The sequence below is a fragment of the Cadophora gregata genome, assembly GCF_030347475.1.
Source record: "Cadophora gregata isolate MNR1 chromosome Unknown scaffold_11, whole genome shotgun sequence".
Taxonomy (NCBI): Eukaryota; Fungi; Ascomycota; class Leotiomycetes; order Helotiales; family Ploettnerulaceae; genus Cadophora; species Cadophora gregata.
The window spans coordinates 464,304-480,723 of record NW_026695934.1 but is presented as its reverse complement, the minus strand read 5'-3'; positions in this window follow the sequence as shown (position 1 = coordinate 480,723).

Here is a 16,420-nt window from a genome sequence, read left to right as displayed (position 1 = left end):
TATTTTAAAATAGTCTAAAAAACGTTTATAAAAGAGAACGCTTTTTTTTTTAAAAAAAAGAACTATCTATAAATAATCTTAGGACTATTCTTTTTACTTTTATAATATTTGCTTTATAAAGGGCTGATATAATATAGTAATAATAGTCTTATATATTAATAATATCAAGTGAAGGTAATTAAAAATCTCTTAGTATAATAGTATAATATATTAAAAGGTATAGCCTACTATATAGCATATTCATAGGGCTAAGTGAGAAAGACTAGACAATAGTAGGTAAGACTATTTATATTAGATAGTAGAGCTAACTATAGTTAACTTCTCTACTTTATTATAAGTTTTCACCTCTAGGAAGTATATCTATTAAGTTATATAAAACTATTTACAGAAGAAGCTATAGTATATAAAAGGTTAAGTGCCCTTAATTAAGCTATCTTTAGCTTAGTAATATATATAATATCTAGCTTAAATCCCTTTATATTCTAATACTCTCTCTTAAGGCAGATTACGCCTATTATAAGTCCTTCTTAATACTTAATCCTAGATTATAAGTCTTTCTTAGCGCGCTTAACTCTAGTAACCTCCTTAGCTAATTCTATCTGACTTTTAAATCATTTAAATATAACTTATTCTAATAGTTTTATTATATTATTAGTAACTATTTTAGCTATAAGAATATAGTTAACTTTTAGCTTCCTTTATTCTACGAGATTATAAATATAGTAATACGCGATATTAATATACTTAAACTATTTATTTAAGTAAATATTCTTTATTAGTATAATAGCTCCCTAGTTATCTCTAAGTATCTATACTAGCTTTAGGTTTCTTTTAATAAGCTTAAAGTAACTTAAGTCACAGAAGACTTAAGTAAACTATTAACTATACTTAGCGTAGTTTATAAGTACTATATACTTAGATTTATAGCTTAATATAGAAACTAATTATTACTTCTTACTTAATTAAGATATTAAGCTACTATAGAATATAATTATACTTCCTAAAATACTTTTCCTATTAACTTTATTACTTACTTAATCTATATTAGAGTAGAGTATAATAATACTATACTCTTCCTTTAGTTTATATTAGATTCGCGTCTTAATAATTAACTTTAAGTACTTAATGTCGTGCACCTGGCGCACCTGAGGCACTCTCTAAGGCGCTCTAGCTAACCAGAGGATACTTATATAACTAGAACTCCTAGAGCTTCCCCTTATAAGGGAGCTCTAGAATACTTTAATAAATTAAGACTTTTATACTATATAAAGCTCCTCCTTATAATACACGATAGTTAAGAGCTATATTCGCTTGTTTAAGCTACTATACGAGTATACTATATAGTATAGGTAGAGTTACAGGTAGTATTAAGAGATACTTATACTACTACTTAAAGAACTCCTTTAAATACCTCCCTGAACTTCCTAAAATACTCTTAATACTATTAGTTCTATAGAAAGCTTCTTAGATATATTAATATACCTTTAAGATAAGTTAATTAAATACGAGAGTAATACTCTCGATTAGAGAAAGTAGTAGCCCTAGTAGTAAACGACCTTCTAGTACTATACTAAACTTAAAGAAATCTAGAGATTTATTAACTCTAACGCTAATAATATTAGAAATATTATTAAGTAATAACTAAATCTCTTAAGTATTAACGATTTTATATAAGAGGAGATAAATAGTCGCCTTAGTAAGTAGATAGTATTATTAATATAAGCTAACTTAGATTTACTAGTGAAATAGAACACTACTACTACTAAGGAAAGAGAAAGTATAATAGAACCGCCGGCGTTTATAAGTAAGCCCTTAGAAGCTAAGTTTAAAGATATTAAGGTACTCTAGGAAGCTCGAATAAGAGAGTACTCGAATAAGCTAGCTAAATAAATAGCGCTTAATAACTATATTTAGAACCTCTTTAACTAAGTAAATAGTACTATTAGCTAGTCTATTCTAACTAACGTAATTAATAATAACACTACTAAGGGCGCTATAAGACTATAAGTGCTAGTTAGGTCTATTAAGTATAATATAGTACCTTTAGATATAGTAGTACTAACTTTTATTATTTCAGATTATACTAACACACTTAGCCTACTAACACATTAAGATAAGAAGTCGTGAATTAAACCTTATATATAGTATAAGCTATAGTAAAAGAACTTCTATCTTATAAGAACATATAATATTCCTAATATATAAGGAGTATATAGTATATAAGCTTTCCTAAATATAGTATTAGTTTAGTTAAAGACTTAGGCTACTTAAGTACTCGCTGATATTATAAGAGATAATACTCTAGGATATTAGTATAGTATAATACTAGAGGAGTATAGTCTAGCGTTTATAGTAAATATAAAGGAGCACTACCGGAATAGAGGTAAGGGAGCTAATAGTTTCTATACTATACTAATACTAGGTAGTTATTCTAATTCAGGAAGCTTATAAGATTATTCCGGAAGCTCTTAGAATTACTCCTATTTAAATTAAGGAGATAAGAAGATTAACTACCCCTACGGAATCAGATACTAGTATCCTCTAATTAAGTACTAAAAGCTCTATTTCACCTATAATAGTTTTTAAGCTAATAGTATAAGATTCCGTTTAAATAATAAATAAATCAAGAGGATTCATAAGGTAGCCTAAACGCCTAAGTATATAGAACTATACTAAGAGATCTTAAAGGAAAGTTAAGCTACTATCCCAGTTATATAAATCACTAGAAAGAAGTCTAGTAAAGACTAAGACTTATTATCTTAGTATACTAAAAGGAAGTACCCCGGAAATATTAATATAACTACTATTAATTTAAAGCTCTTAGACCTTAAAGAGATACTTAGAATCTATACCGCGGACTTTATTAATATCTCTTATATACTATTAGAGAGTACCTTAGTAAATAACTACAGCGCTTAGTACCTAGTAAACTATAAGAGTAAGCTAGTTCCAGGCTCCTTTAAGCGATCTACTAATAATAACTACATAGAAGCTAGTATATAATAAATTCTAGTTATTAGCAAGGGAAAGTAAGTATTTAAGAACTTACTAGCTAAGCTAAATAGTCTGAATACTTAAGACCTATTACTTAATAATATTACTATAATCTATAATTTCTATATTAATATTATCTTAGAAGTATTACTAAAAGACACTAGGCTATAGTACTTAAGGAAAGATACTACCTTATAATATAAGGAAGTTTAGATAAGTATAGTTATTAGATAGCTAGTTCAAAAGTTCAACTTAACTTTCTTTAAATATAAGCTTTTTAGATACTCTTATCGCTTTTATAGCTTAGTAACCTTAATATACACGCCTATTATAATATACCCGACTCTAAGTCGTAGCTTAAATAAGTAAGGTTTCCAATTATTATATTAACTACTTAAGGAGTATTCCGTAACTTAGTAACTATAGTACTTATATACTAGCTATTTAAAAGAGAGTACTTTATAGGTGCTACTTAAAGCAGGGAGAGGTATATAATTTAATAGAGTATTAAGAATCTAGTATAAAGACTATATTATTATATACACTAGAAATATTACGTTAAGATAAGAGTTAGAGAATAAAGTAGCTAAGCTATTCTACTAAATCCTCTAGGACTTATTCGACTTTAATATAGGTTATAATAATACTTACTAGCTACTTATTATTAAGGATAAGTATAATAGGAAGCTCTTTAGCTATATATTACTAAGTAAGTTAGCTAGCTATATTATACTAGTCTTAGAGAACTTTAAGCGTTAGACTAAGTATTAATATAGACTATTAGTCTATATTATTTAGTATAATAATAATACCTTAGTTATAGCTATTTAAGGTATATTAAAGTATAAGGAATAGACTATAAGAGAAGAGATAGAGGTAGAGAATCCCTTACTATATACTAAAGAACTTATAAGCGACGTGAAGTATATAAGATAAGAGATTATTACTAAATCTATTAAGATATATATTTAAGTGAACCTACCGGAGAAGCTTTACTTAGAGGTATATTATATAGTAATCTACTTTTATAATATAAGTTCTCTTATACGCTAAGGGATAAGGAGTTTAAATTAAGTACTTTAGGAATAGTTTCAGAACTATTTTTAGTAGTATAATTTACTAATAGTAAAGAAGCTCTTAACTGATTTAAGACCTAACTAAAGTGGAGTATATATATTTAAGGCGTGTATATATCTAGTTATAACTAATAGAGAAGCCGGAAAGAGTTATAAAGGCTTTAAAGTTAGCCCTAGGGCGTATATTAGATACTTAGTTAGTTATATTACTTCTAACTTATATAGGATCTAAGTGCCCTAGCTATACTATATAGTAATTACGCGTAATATCCGGTTTAATAAGATAATATTCTATTCCCCTAAGGAAGAGAGAAAGGCCGGCTAACTTACCTCTACTCTAAAGGAGCTTATTAAGGAATTAGAAGAGAATATTATTACTCTAGATATAGAGTATAGTATTAGTAATATTACTAATATAGTTATAGCGGAATATATAGCTGAACTAAACGAAGCTATAGTTAAAGCTAATATTAGTATTAAGACTACTATACTAGTTACTAAGGAAGTACTAGAACTAATAGATATTACTCTAGTAGAGCTTCTATAAAGCTCAGGGGTAGTACTAGAGGTATAAGAACTAATAAAGGTCGACTTACTAGAGCTCCCTTAGACCTCCGAATTACTCCCTTATAAGAGTTAGACCTCAGGGGTAGAGAGTAATAATATAGTCCTTTATAATAATAATATTACTAATAGTAGTAGAGATCTAACTCCCTACGAGAAGTTAAGTTAAAGCGCCTTAAGAAATACTAAAGCTATAAAGATTAATTATCTCTTACCCTAGTACTAGAGGGATACTATAAGTAATAATAATACTAGTCTAGGTATTAAGAAGGCGTGCTAATAAATATACCCTTAAGTTGTATTACTTAGCTAATAGCTATAAGATCTTAAGTAATAGGTTACTAAGCTTTTAGAAGCTTCTTCTAAAGTAATAAGGATTAAGTTTCTATAAGTAGCTAGAAATAGCTACTAATAGTAATAAGTAATAGAGTATAATTAAATCCAGGTAATATAGGAAGCTTAGAGAGAATATAAAAAGCTTATTATACGCGGCTATTACTCTATAGTAGTAGCTCTAAGATAAGATAGCTACTTACGCTTCTAAGAGTTTACTATAACCTTTTATAGTAAGACTTTAATATAAGCTAATAGCTATAATACTATTATACTTCACGTAATAGTTTTAAGCGCTATATTAAATATCCAAGTAGAAGTAAGAGCTTCTAACTTATAAAACTAATATTAAGGGAAGCTCTTAAAGCTACCTAAGAACTAAAGGGAGCTAGAGAGTTACTTATATAGCAAGTAGTTTAAAGCTAACGCAGAAAGGAAAATATTAAACTTAGAAGCTTAAGATTATTAGAGACTAATTCCCAGGGAAGATATAACTACTTTATTAATTCCCTTAAAGTAAGTATTTACTTATAAGGTAGATTCTATAAGATAGCTTAAGTGTTATAAGTCTCGGATTATAATATAAGGTAATATATAAGATAACTCTATAATATTCTTAACCTACACAGCTATACTTATAGTAAGGTCGTTCCGAGTTATAATAGCACTAGTAGCTTAATTCGACTTAAAATAAAAGCAGTTTAATATAATTAACGCCTTTATTAATATAAAGAGAGATAAGAGAAGCGCCTTAGTCTCGTGTTTCCCTCCGGAAAACTAGAAAAGACTAGGAATAATAATAGAAATTAACTAAGCGCTCTATAGCTTAAGAGACTCACCTATACTCTAGTATAGCGACTTTATAAAGACACTTAATAAGCTAGACCTGTCTTTACTCGTAAAGGAGCTATATATCTTTATAAACTAGTATAAGACTATTTTTATAGCGTTTTATATCGAGAATATTCAGGTCTTATATTATATTAGATATACTAAAAAGGGCTAGATAATTATAGATAGACTATATAAGGCGTATAAGCTAATAGTCCTAGGAGACGTAGAATAGTTCTTAGGAGTGCAAGTAATATAGAATAAGGAAAAGAAGATAGTATCTCTCTTATATAATATCTATATTAAGAAGATAGCTTAGAAGTTTAATATAATAGATAAGAAGTACCTTAGTATACCTCTCCTATACTACGAGTTAGTTAAGAACCTTAGTATAATAACTTTTAAGTAAATCAAGGAATATTAAGAGAAGATTAAGTTAGTACTATATATAGCTATTATACTTCAGCTAGATATCGCCTTTATAGCCTCTTAACTATTACACTTCCTTACTAACTTAAGTATACTATATTTAGAGGTAGTTAATTAGACTATATAATATCTATTTAGCTTAAGATTCCTAGCTATTATCTATAGTTAGAAGGATAGAGAGATATACCTTCTTATTACTTTAAACGTGTCTTTTACAGATAACACTAAATTATATTATTTCTCCTAAGGATTCCTAATTATATTATTTAAAGGAGCTATTATTTAGAAAGCCTCCTGATAAGATACTATTACTACTTTAATAACTAAGGCAGAGTTTCTTAGTATAGAATAGACTACTAAGAAGGTAATAGCGCTTTAAAGGTTCTTTAAAGAGCTAAGGCTTGATATAAGAGCCTCGTAGAATATATTCTATAATAATAAACAGATAATTCAGCTAATAGTTAAAGAGAACTAGTGAATCTCGATAAAGCTTTAGTATATTAATATATAGAATATATAGCTATAATAGGAGTATAAAAAGGGGAGTTTTCAGGTGATATATCTCCTGATAAATAATATACTAGCTGATAGCTTAACTAAAAACCTACTAAGGTAGAAGTTTAAAGTGTTTATTACTCTTTTAAACCTTTAAGACTCTCGAGCTAATATTAAGAAGCTCACTTAAGCTATATAGTTTATATAGATACTTTCTTTTATTATATTTTCTTTATTTTATATTTGTAGTTCTTAAATACTATTAGAGAGGAGAGAAGAAGTAAAATTATAAAACCTAATCCTAAGCTACTACTTCAGGGTTATAAAGCCGCGCTAAAATAATATAAAGTATAAGGGACCTAATCCTAAGCTATAACTTCTGGGTTATAAAGCTATACTAATATATTAGCCTGAACTATAATAATAAAGGGGTAATATTCCTAAGCTACTACTTAAAGGTTATAAAGCTTATACTACTTACTAAGAAGGGAGGAGAAAGTTAATTAACTACTAGGTAGCGCTAGCTATAATATTAACCTCTACTAAGGTAAAGGTATATAAGGCTAAATATACTACAGGGGCGATAATAATAGCTCCTATAGAGCTAGAGCTTATTCCTATAGCGCTAAAAACAGGGTAAGGGGGGGGAATAGTAGTCTCTTTATAGAGAGCAGAGGTAGGAGTAAGGGTAATAGCTGATATTAATAGTTAGATAATATCTAAAATCTATAAGACTACTATTATAACTTATAAATAGTAGTATAGATCTTATCCTTATCCTTATCCTTATTCTCCTTAGCCTCTAAGGCCTTCCGAATAGTAGCCCGGCGGACTATAAGAGTTTATATATATTATAGAGTTAGTCTCGCTTAGTACTTTAATATTAATACCTTAATACTTTATTATTCTAATATTATAATATAAGGAAATACTTACACGTGTGCTTTCTAGGAAGGCCCGGGCTACTAAGTAGCTAGCGAAAAGTTTAGTAGCGCAAGTAAGGGTAGCGATATAACCTGATTTATTATTTTTATAATAATAAAAATAGCGCGAAGCTATCTCTTTATCGTAATAAGGGTCGCCTAGCGTACCCTATAAACTACTACGAATATAGTAGCTATAAGGTATAGCACGGATAGCCCCTACTATAGCAGGGCAGCGGGCGGGAGTTAGTAGTAATAGTAATAGTAGTAGTAATAGGGAGGCGGCAGCAAGGGAGGTATAACGGCCACAGGCCTATTTTATAAGGTATTAGCGTAATTCTAATAATTCCTTATAACACTAACTACGTCAGAATCTTCAAATAAATAACTTATAGTCTTCTTCTTTATTATATAAGTAGTAGCGAGGTTAAAGGCGCGTAAGGCGCGGGAAGTATAAGAGCTTTTAGCTATATTTACTAATATTATATTAAAGTTATTATTTAAGGAAAGAGCGTTCAAGGGAACCTACCTACTTTATATACTTAGAGCTACTAAGCAGTTAAGACCTAATACTATTAGTTAGTATTAACTCCTATTATAGTTCAGGTAGTATTATCTATACTATTTATATTACTTCGCTTACTATTATAAAGCTAAGTAAGGGGGTGTATTATACACCTAGCGTACTTAAGGCACTCTCTAAAGCGCTCTAGCTAACCAGAGGATACTTATATAACTAGAACTCCTAGAGCTTCCCCTTATAAGGGAGCTCTAGAATACCTTAATAAATTAAGACTTTTATATTATATGAAGCTCCTCCCTATAGTACATGATACTTAAGTAGTAATTTCAGGGTATATTTATAGTACTTAGCTAAGTCGCTTATAAATTAGCTAAGTTTTCTAAGAATAAAAGCGATATTAAGCTATATAAAGATTATTATATATATTAAGCTTCTAATAGTATACTAGTACTTAGTAATATTAATCTGCTTATTATTATTGTTAGTAAGGCGAAAGTATTTATATCTAGTAGTAAGAGTTCTCTTTAGCTTAAAAGTTTCCTAAGTGATTTTAAGTTTATTAAGTATACTTATAAGGTATTATTCTTAGTTAAGTTTAATAATCTTATATTTTCTATTATAAGTAACTCTAGCTCTAAGAATCTTATTAATCTCCCTTAGGTTCTTAGTATTAAACCTTGATAATAGTTTCTTATAGAACTAATCTAGTTCCCTCTTAAACTTAGCTATTATAACTATATTATTAATATATATAAGAAGCTTAATTATTTTATTCTTATATATAAATATATAAGGATCTACTATATTTTATTAGAATCCTTATTTAATAAGTTTATCTTTTATTAAATAGTTCTAGTCTCTTATTACTTACTTTAGTTTATATAAGTTTTTTAGAGCTTATTATATATAACTAGTCTTAGCTAAGATACTATTTAGGATCTTTAAGAAGATCTTCTTTTTTAGTTCTAATTTAGTAAAAGTATTCTTAATATTATATTAATAGTATTTAAGATCTTCCTTTACTATAAGTACTAGGAATAGCTAGAGTATATTTATTCAGATAGTTAAAGTAAAGGTCTAATTATAGTTTTATCTACATACTTATCTAAATCCCTTAGCTACTAGTTAAGCTTTAAACTACTTAATTTTACCTTTTATTATAATCTTAATTATATATACTTATTAATAAAAGATAAGGTTTATACTCTTAAGTAGAATTACTTCACGGAAAGTGTTATTTATATAAAGAGATAATATTTCTTTAGATATTATAGTATACTATTACTTTATATACTTACTATTAATAGTTTACTTATATATCTAAGGAATTATAATACTAATAATCTCTTTTATAAGTAAAGCTACTTTATTATAAAGTTTATATAGCTTATTATTTAATATATTTCTTTCTATTAGAATCTATATAATTATTACTTTAATTCTCTTTATATTTCTTTTATCTTTTAAGTTTAATCTAGTTCTCTTTTATAATAACTATATAAAGTAGTATAGTATCTTCTTCTTCTTTAAGTTAACTATAATTAGCTTAGGTCTATTATTAGCTTTTAGTTCTATTAGTATTTTACTTAGAAAGTCCGGTATAATTATATTAACTTATAATCTAAGATTAAGAGTTAAGTTTATATTCTTATTAACTTTTAAGCTAACTTCTAGAGTTATATTAGTTACTAATAGCTAGTCTAATATTACTTTTAGTTTTAGTTTACTTTAAGCTTTCTTATTTAAAGTAATATTTAGAGTTCCTTATAGTTCTACTAGAGAGTTTTAAATCCTTAGGTTAACTATTTCTCTAAAGCTACTTTCTTTAATAATTACTTAGCTAGATAGGATTATTAATTTATATTCTAGGAAATATACTTAGAAGTACTTTATTATATTTTCTAAATATCTTATTAAGACTCTGATCCTACTAGGATTAATAAGCTTATTATACCGCTTATTTATAAGTATTATCTTCTTATTTATATAATAAAAGTATTTACTTCCTTACTTATAGATATAATTAATTAATAGTATTTCTCTTATAAAAGCTTTTATTAAATAAATCTTTATACTATTAGTTATAAGTTTAGTTATAGTCTAGTTTCTTATATATAAGTTAGCTTTAGTAGCTTTATCCTAGAATTCTAGTAGTAGTTAAGTATTTTTAAGTATTATATATATATTAAATTTTATAATCTAAATTAATTATTTAGTAAGTCTATTTTAATATAAGGATATAATAGTTATTAATTATACTAATACTTTATCTTTAGTTCTTTAATTATTAGTAGCTTTAAGTAGCTTAAGTATATTATTTAATCTTACTTACTTAACTTTCTTACTAGATTATAGTTTAATACTAACTTTTTAATCTTAAAGTACTTAATAAGTATCTCTTTTAGTTTTTAGTAGAACTATCTAATCTTAGTAAGAATAGATATTAATAATTAGTAGAAAGTAGTAGTTCTTTCTAATTAATATTAAGAATAATCTAGTAATATTAAATTATACTAAGTTAAGGATTTTAGTAGGTTATATACTTAGTGCTTTTAGAATCCGGTTCTTTATCTTTATAATAGTATATATATTATAGATATCTAGATTCTTAGGAATCTTAATTACCTTTTTTAGTATAATTATATTATATAAGTTCCGAATCTTTTTAAGTCTAAGATATATAAATTATTAGTAATACTTAAGGTATTACTTAAGGTCTTTTATAATAGCTATATTATTATCTATTAAGTTATCCTTTACTAGTTTAATAGCTAGTAAAGCTCTTAGGGTTTTAAGTTAACTATAGTTAACTTTTCTAATAGTTTTAATTACTTTCTTATTAAATACTTTAAAGATATATTTTATAATATAGAAACTATAAGATTACTTTACCTTTAGAACTCTTTTATTCCTTTTAATAATCTAAATATTCTTATTATTAAAAGTTCTATAGTAGCTACTTTTATATAATTTCTTTACTAAAACTAAATTTATACTTAGCTTAAGAATATAAAGTATATTATCTAGAAAATAAGAAGTTCTATTTATTACTTTAACTAGTATAACTCCGCGTATATATAAGTATAATATCCTTTCTTTAACTTAAATACAGACTTTAGATATAGGTCTTAGTTCCTTAAATAAGTAGAGTTAGTTAGTTATAAATAAACTTATACTTATATCAACTACTTAGTCTTTAAGAGTACTCTTATAAATTAACTCTTTAGATAGTATAACTTTTTTAGTAGTATTATCTTTCTTATTAGAAGAGGTATCCTTACTAATATAATTAAACTTATTAGATATATTATTATCTGAATTATATACTACTATATAACTCTTTCTTTTATATTTAAAGTAATAAGATAAAGAGCTTTTCTTAATAAGCTTAAGGCGATTCTTTTAGTTAGATCAGAAGTAAAAAGTCTTATCTTTAACTTATAATCTAGGCTTATATATTAGCTTAGCTTATCCTCTTTTTTCTTTCTTTAACTAGAAGTTTCTAATATATTCTCTACTAATAGCTTAAAACTCGTAATTAATAATAAAATAATCTTTAGATCTATAATAGTAGTATTCTAGAGTAACTCTAGTTATACTATAATCTAATGAACTACTATCTTAGTAAGAGTAGTAATTAAGGTAATAATATACTTATTTATATTATTACTAAGTAATATATACTTATTCCTTACTTATACTTCGCGGCTTTAGATCTTATATATAAGATTCCTTTTCTTATAAGATCTTAACTTTCTTATTAACTATTAGAGATTATTAAGTTAAAAAACTATCTACTATAGTAATATATTAGCTTTACTTTTAGAGAGCTAAGGTTAGAATTAAGAAAAGTACTTTATTAAGGTATATGTTTTTTATTATACTATTTATTATAATAATCTTCTATTAGTATTCCTTTAGCTTACTCTATAATCTATTAATACTAATATCCTTATTAAAAGTAAAGTTTTAAATACTTATTATATATTAGTTAGTAGTTAATAAGTTAATCTTATTATACTTTAGCTTTAATTATATTTAAATAGTAAAAGTAATCTTATACTTATTAATAAGTATAGTATTATCTTTACTAAGTCCTTTTAATATAATTTCTAAGGCTTTTATATTATCTTAGTCTTATTCCTTTATTTTATTAAAGTTCTATATTCCTTTAAGCTACTTAAATCTTATAATAATCTTATCTACTCTTAAGTTAGATAGTATCTTAGAGATAGTAGCTTTAACTTTACTTCCTTTTTCTTTTAAGATCTATATATATTTAGTCTTAGTTACTTTAATAGTATAGAAGATACTTTTACTCTTAATCTTAACTTTTATATAGTAAAACTAGTTCTTATAGTACTTCTTACTTAAAGTTAATAAGTACTTATTATCTCTTCTTATTTTATATATCTATTAATATATAAAAATCGATACTTTTTAACTAGATAGTTTATATATATATATAATTAATAAAAGGTTTTAATATATTATTAACTTAAGGTTATATAAAAACTATACTTAATTTTATAATTATAAGTAGCTTTCTTTATATATTACTCGACTTCTTATATTTATATAGAGCTTCCTCTGAAGTCTATAAGTCGTATAGTTATTATAAGACTCTCTCTAGAGCTTATAAGTTATTTAGTTAGTTATAAGAGCACTTCTTACTTAGCTTCTTAACTTATTATTATTAGTACTCTTACTTAGCTTCTTAGTTCTTCTTACTTAGATTAGTCTCTTTTCTTACTTTAAAGAGTTTAAATCGATTGCTTTACTTTTATTAATTCACTTATCCTAATTTATTTACTTAAGGCTTATAACCTATTAAAAGGTATAGCTTACTATATAGTATATTTATAAGACTAAGTAAGAAAGACTAGATAATAATAAGTAAGATTATTTATATTAGATAGTAGAGCTAATTATAATTAACTTCTTTACTTTATTATAAGTTTTTACCTCTAGGAAGTATATCTATTAAGCTATATAGAACTATCTATAGAAGAAGCTATAGTATATAAAGGGTTAAGTGCCCTTAACTAAGCTATCTTCAGCCTAGTAGTACACGTGATATCTGGCCTAAATCCCTTTATATTCTAATATAATAAAGATTTATTAGTAATTATAATATAAAGTAGAAAAGATAATAAAAGGAAGAGGTTTTAAGAAGTCTTAAAAATAAGTAGAAGAAATATAACTATTAGTAAATTAAGCTAGTTCTAGGTTTATTATTATAAGACAGTTAGAAGGATAAGGTTTTAGTCTTAGGTATTTAAGTAGTTATAATCCAGGAAGTTTTATAAAAACTTCTAATTATATAATAGACTTAGAATTAATTAAATACTTTTTCTACTTAAATTTTTCTTTTTTCTAAGTAGTTATACTACTTAGTCTAGTTATATTACTCTTTTAATTTATATCTTTTATTCTAGATTCTTTATATTAATAACTTATATAAGAAGGAAAATCATATAGTCTTATTCTTATATAAGCTTATAGCACCTCTTTTATATATCCTTAAATTAATAATAGTTCTTAATTAACCCTTTATTAATCTTAATTAGAAAAAAGATAAAATTAATAATCTTAGTCTGTCTTTAATTATAAAATAAAAGCAGGCTTTAAATACTACTATATTAGTCTTAAAATTCAAAGACTTTAAAAACTTTTACAAATAATACTTAATACTTTTTAAAAGTACATAACACTTATTAGACTATATAATAATTTAGAACTAACTTTAAACCTACTATAAGAGGATACTTTTATTTAAAAATATAGCTTAACTAAGAAGTTACTATAATCAGATATACTTACTTTATTTTACTTTTTATCTTATATCTTCTTTTTATAATACTTCTAGGCCTTAATACTCTACTAAAGTAAGTAAGACAGATATTAATCTATATTAATATCAGTAAAAACTCTTTAATAAATAAGTTAAGTGTAAGACTAATAGACCTAAATTATAAGTTATATAAATATAAAAATTAACTAGATTTTTAAACTTTTAATAAAAAGTTAAAGATTATAGCTTTCTTATATATAAACTTCTCTTACTTACTAAAAGAATCTAATATTATAAAAACTATTAAAATAAGAGAACTACTAATTCTAACTAGTTTCTTAAAATCCTCTTATTTACTTTAAATATTAGTTATATCTTAATATAACTTCTTACTTAATCTTTTATATCTTACTATTACTTTAATAAAACACTTTATCTTTAACTTAAGTTTTTAAATTAAATTAAAAGATAGAGCTAATATAATAGTTAAAGCTAATATCAAACGCTTAATATAAAGCTAAATACTACTACTAGGCTTAAAAGGTATACTCTTTTTAATAAAGGCTAATATTTCTAACTTTTCAGAGTATTATAAAGAAATCTATAATAACTATTAGGTTTTTAATACTAAATAAGCTACTTATCTTCTCTAGTACTATAACTCTTCTTATAAAGATATAATAAAGATTATACTATAATAGATTAATTATTCTAAATAGACTAAACTTATTAAAGTAGTAAAATCAGAGCTTAAAAAATATAATTATTAGTAAACTAACTTGAAAGACTTTATAAATTTCCTTTAATAGTTTATAATAACTAAATAAAGCTCTGAAGACTTAAGAAACTACTATTACTTATTTACTTAAGTCTTTATAATACTTAAAGAAAGAAGTTCTTAGTAATATAAACTAAAAGTAATTATCTCTACTAAGACTTCTTACTCTTTACTAAAATAAAGTTATTAGATAGTTTAAAGTTAATAAATCAGACCTAATAACTTATAGTTAGTTTAATCTCTTTTCTATATAAATCCTTGAGACTATTAAAAGTAAGTAAATAATTAAAGTATTATAAAAGAAAAAAGAATCTTTTACTACTTTTAGTAAAAAGATTTATAAACTTATTAAAGAATATACTTAGCTTATAATTATTATAGAAAAAGTAAAAAAGTAACTAGTTATTATACTATCTAGCTAAAAATCTAATAAAGTAATAAAAGATAAGATTAAGTTTTTAGTTAAGGAAATTTTATAATATAAAAATCAACTCTTTTTATTTAAAACTTAACTTAATTAGTTAAGTTACTTTATATTCCAGAACTTAAATAAAGTAATTAAGCGCTACTATAATATACTTATAAAAGATAGAATATCAAACACTAGCGCTATATAAGCTTATTTTAGATTTAGTATATACTTAGTAAGTATATTATATATATATAATATACTCTTAGCCTCTGGTTTTAGAAGGTAATATTCTTTTAAATATATCTTTTAATATTATAACTTTTATTTAATCGAGTAAGTCTCCTATTAGATGAAAGCTTATTTTATTACTATACGATATAAAATAATACTAAATACTCTAGCTAAAACAAATAAAGTAGTACTATTAATATAAGAGAGAGTATAAGAATTAATACTATAAGATATAAAAAAAACTAGTCTGATAATTTCTACTAGTAATACTATAAGTAAAAAGACTCTTACTATTAAAATAACTACTAAATGTTTTACTTTATTATAAATCATAGAATTATATATATTAATAAATATAGAAAAATCTATATTATCTTTAATAAACTAAATACTAAACTATTATAAAAGAGAGTTAACTAGAACTAAGCTATTATAGTTTAACTAAAAACTACTAGAACTAAATAAGATAAGGAGTTAAATACTTATATAAAGAATACTCTTATATATATAATAGAAAGGTACTTAGAGGCTATCTTACTTAATAAACTTATAAGAAAACTAATAGAAATAAGGTTTATTAATATATTATAATAAGCGAGCCTAGAAAAAAAAGACTTATTTATAGATCTGATTTAATCTAAAAGAATAATAAAGGCTATTATATAAGAAAAGAGTATAAAAAGAAAAGAAATATATTTAAATTCTTAACTTACTAATAAGTTAAGAATTAAAATAAGTTAAAAAGACTCTAGAGAATAAAGAAATAATAAAGACTTAACCTAAGGATCTAATAGTTAAGATTACTCTTATATTTAAAGTAGTAGACCCAAAAACTAATAATTCTAGACTATAACTTATAACTAAAAAGATTTATATAGTAATTTAATAGAAAAAATAAATTGACTTATATATTAATACTAAAGCTTAAAAAAAACTATATCTAATATTATATCTTAACCTTTTACTATTTAATTCTAAGATCTATTTATAATTAACACTAGACTAAATAAGATACTTAACTATTAATTTCTGCTAGT